This window comes from Rhincodon typus, chromosome 1, assembly GCF_021869965.1.
Source record: "Rhincodon typus isolate 14 chromosome 1, sRhiTyp1.1, whole genome shotgun sequence".
Classification (NCBI taxonomy): domain Eukaryota; kingdom Metazoa; phylum Chordata; class Chondrichthyes; order Orectolobiformes; family Rhincodontidae; genus Rhincodon; species Rhincodon typus.
In genome coordinates, this window is record NC_063332.1 from 30,473,253 (window position 1) to 30,477,448 (window position 4,196).

Consider the following 4,196-nt stretch of genomic DNA (forward strand, 5'->3'; position numbering starts at 1 on the left):
CAGTGTGGAGCTGGAGGAACACAGCAGGCCAGGCAGCATCAGGGGAGTAGGAAAGTTGACGTTTCAGGTCAGGACCCTTCTTCAGAAAAACTTAAGAAGGGTCCCGACCCGAAACGTCAACTTTCCTACTCCTCTGATGTTGCCTGGCCTGCTGTGTTCCTCCAGCTCCACACTTTGATATATAAGGCAGTATGCTGATCAAAAACTTGGTCAAAGAGGTAGATTTTAAGAGTATTTTAAAGGAGGAAGGAGAGGTGAGGGGGCTATTTTGGAGCTTGGGCCCCACTCAACTGGAGGTTTAGTCACCAAAAGTAGAATGATTAAAATCGTGGATCCCCCAGTGGTTGGAATTAGAGAAGCACAGAAATGTCATGGGGTTGTGAGGCTGGAGGAGGTTACAGAGGTAAGGAGGAGTAAAGCCACAGAGGTTTTTGAAAACAAGGATGATATTTTTTTAAAATCAAGGCATTGCTAGCCTGGGAATGTATGTAGGTCAAAATGTAGCCAAAATCTTTGCAAAATAAACAATATCATGGCTTTCCATCATCTGTTGAATCCTTGCGGGGATTTCATCAGGCTGTTATCTAAGTTATTTATATACAGATATATCTCCAGTATGTCCCTTAGACTAATCTTCTTTTACCATTCACAATGCAAAAATGATTTATATGCATGCATAACTCACCAGCAGATTTATTCCTTGGTTCAGAATTTCATTTGTGCCAGGATTTCAACAAATTACTTAAAAAAAAACATTTGTTGCACAGACCATTTAATCAAGCAGATCAAAATCTATTTTTTCACTGAATTGTTTCTGGATGGCTGATGGGTTTTGGCTGTTTAGTGTGTTGAAGAAGGAAAAGAGAATAAAGGGAAATTATTCATGACTGAAGCAGCATTATTAACTAAATTTCTTGAATGTTGGACTCAAAAGCAGAAGGTAAATTGAATAGAGTACCATATCCCTCAGAAACAGGAAATGACTGCACACAATGCCTGCCAGTTATAACATCATCTATTCTTGGAAATTCATAATGGGCAGGTGGGATTATTAATGGACACAGTAGACATTTATGTTGTATTGGAAACTTCAAGATAGCTTAATGTGCTGATATGTTTTTCACATGATTCACTGTATTCCCTGTCAGTGGACAATGCGTCCCAAGTTACAAAATCTTTCCAGTTTCTACCACCTGAGCTCACCTAACTCTTTTTGGACTTTCACAATCAAGTCCACACTCATCTTTTCAAACTGAGTTACTGAATTATTACTATCAGTTCTGAGGAAGGGTCACTGGACCCGAAACATTAACTCTGTTTTCTCCTTCACAGATGCTGCCAGACCTGCTGAGCTTTTCCAGCAACTTTGTTTTTGTACTGAATTACTACATTTAATTGACAATAATTTTTAATATAGGTACATATAGAACAGTGCACTTCTTTGTAATAATTTACTACTGTATCCCACAGACTTTAGAAAGATGAGCTTTAATCCTATAGCAGTAAAGGGTTTTTGGTCATTTAAATACAAAGTCTACCTTTGACTCTTATTTTCTGGGACGCTGCCCATCTTTACATTGTTTCTCCAACTGTCCCCAAGATGATGCTTGAAGGTCATATTCCAAGTGAACTTTATACAAGTAAGTTGTATTGAAGGATAAATTGTGTTTGACTAATTTGCTAGAGTTCTTTGAAGATATAACAAGCCATATGGATAACACAGGTCCTGTTGATGTTGTATATCTGGACTTCTAGAAGACATCTGCAAATGGTCTCTATCTGCACTGACCCTCCAGAGACCATCCCACACCCCAACTCCCTGTAACCCTGCATTCCCCATGGGTAATCCATCTAACCTGCACATCTTTGGACAGTGGCAGGAATTGGAACACCTGGAAGAAACCCATCTTAAAGGCATGAGCAAATCTTCCCGTGGGATATCTGTCCCAGTCCCATCATGATGTAGCCCATTCAGCTTTTATAGGTCCCACCTGCCCCAAACCCAGACTCAATTTCTCAGAAATCTGATGCCTTCCCTCTTACTCCAGTTCTCCAGCCACATATTCAATGAATCCTTGTGTTGTTATGCTCCCTACCACCTGGCAATGGGAGCTATCCTGAGACTACTGCTCCTGAGGTCCTACTTTTTTATTTCCTTCCTAACTCCCTGAAATCTGCCTCAACTCTCTCCCGATCTATGCCATTGATACCAATGCAGACCATGAGTTCTGGCTGATCCCCCTCCCCGAGAAGGAGGTCCAACAGTCCATGTATGATATCCTTGATCCTTGAGACAAGAGAAGGAATACACCAACCTGGAGTCACGCTTAATGGCTCAGAAAAACCTGACTGATCCTCTGACTATGGAATCCTCTACAGCTATTGCACTTCCATCCTTCTTTCTGCTCCCTTGTACAGCCATCCTGAAGAGTCACCCATAGTGCCATGAACCTGGTGCTGGCTGCACTCCCCTGTGAAAAATCGCCCTCTAGTATTTCTAAAATGGAATACCAATTAGCAAACCTTAATGAGTTTCACTTATTTAAATTCACTTACTTATGTTTCTTTCTATTACTAACTTAATCACAAATTTTTATGCTATGTTAAAATTTAAAAATAGAAATACATTAGGTATTTACGAGAGACACGCCAAACAGCTAGCTCCTTTCTCTATAGCAGTGCAAAAAACTAATTTCAATCAGCTCCAATTAATCTAGTTCTCACAATTTAGATTTATTAACTGATTTTACTTTCTGTCAGCAGCCCAAATGAACAGATGTCCCCCAGAATTATAGCCTGGAGCCTGTGAATCATTGGCCCAAGTGCCATTACCTCTACACTGCCATCTCCCTCATAGAATCATAGTCATAGAGTCATAGAGTGATACAGCACGGAAACAGACCCTTCAGTCCAACCAGTCCGTAATCCCAACCTAAACCAGTCCCACCTGCCTACTCCTGGGCCATATCCTTCCAGACCTTTCCTATTCATGTATCTAACCAAATGTCTTTTAAATGGTGTAATTGTACCCACATCCACCACTTCCTCAGAAAGTTCATTCCACACGGGAACCACCCTGTGTGTAAAAAATTTGCCACTCGTGTCATTTTTACATCTCTCACCCTAAAAATGTGTCCCCTTTTCCTGAAATTTCCCATTCTAGGGAAAATTAAACATCTACCATTAACTCTACCTATACATCTCATTATTCTATAAACTTCTACCAAGTCGCCTCTTACACACCGGTGAGAAAAGTCCAAACTATCCAGCCTTACTTTAGAACTCAAACCTTCCATACTCAGCAACATCATGGTAAATCTCTTCTGAAAGCCTTTCCAGCTTAATAATATCCTTCCAATAACTGGGTGGCCAAAAGTAGATACAGTATTCCAGAAGAGACCTCACCAATGTCCTCTACAACCTCCACATGACTTCCCAACTTCTATACTCCAATGCCTGAGCAATGAAGGCAAGTGTGCCAAATGCCTTTTTAAGCACCCTGTCTACATGTGACGCAAACTTCAAAGAATTATGTACCTGCACCTAGCTCCCTCTGTTCTACAACTCTACCCAAGATCCTACCATTAATTGTAGAAGCCCTGCCCTTTTTTGTTGTACGAAAATGCAATACCTCGCATTTATCCAGATTGAACTCCACCTGCCATTTTTCAGCTCATTGACCCATTTGATCAAGATCCTCTCGTAATCTTAGAAAACCTTCTTCACTGTCTACTATGCCATCCAAATCACGTACAGAGAAATAACATTATTTACTGTAAACACAAAAATTCCTTAACAAATAGCAGAGAAAAGAAAGGATTACACATATACTACTATGTGACTTAAACTGTACCCCTTTAAATTCCAAATACACGTACACAAATCAGTTACAAATAAGGCAAACAAGACAGATGGTTTGACAAATATTATGAGTGGTAAAATATATACTATGAGAAAAAAAGGTTCTGAACATGAAAGGTCCGGATCACAAGGTAGAAAGTTAGTTCTCATAGTTCTTTTGATTCTAGTAACAATGACACATTGCTGCTAATAGAGCAAAGGTCATGCTTGAATTTAATAGCTGATCAGGTAGACGTAGCTCTTGTCTTACATTAGGTTTCTCTTAAATTGCTATATTGGGTTCTTTCTCACACACACACACCTGCACACGCACACACACACACACACACACACAC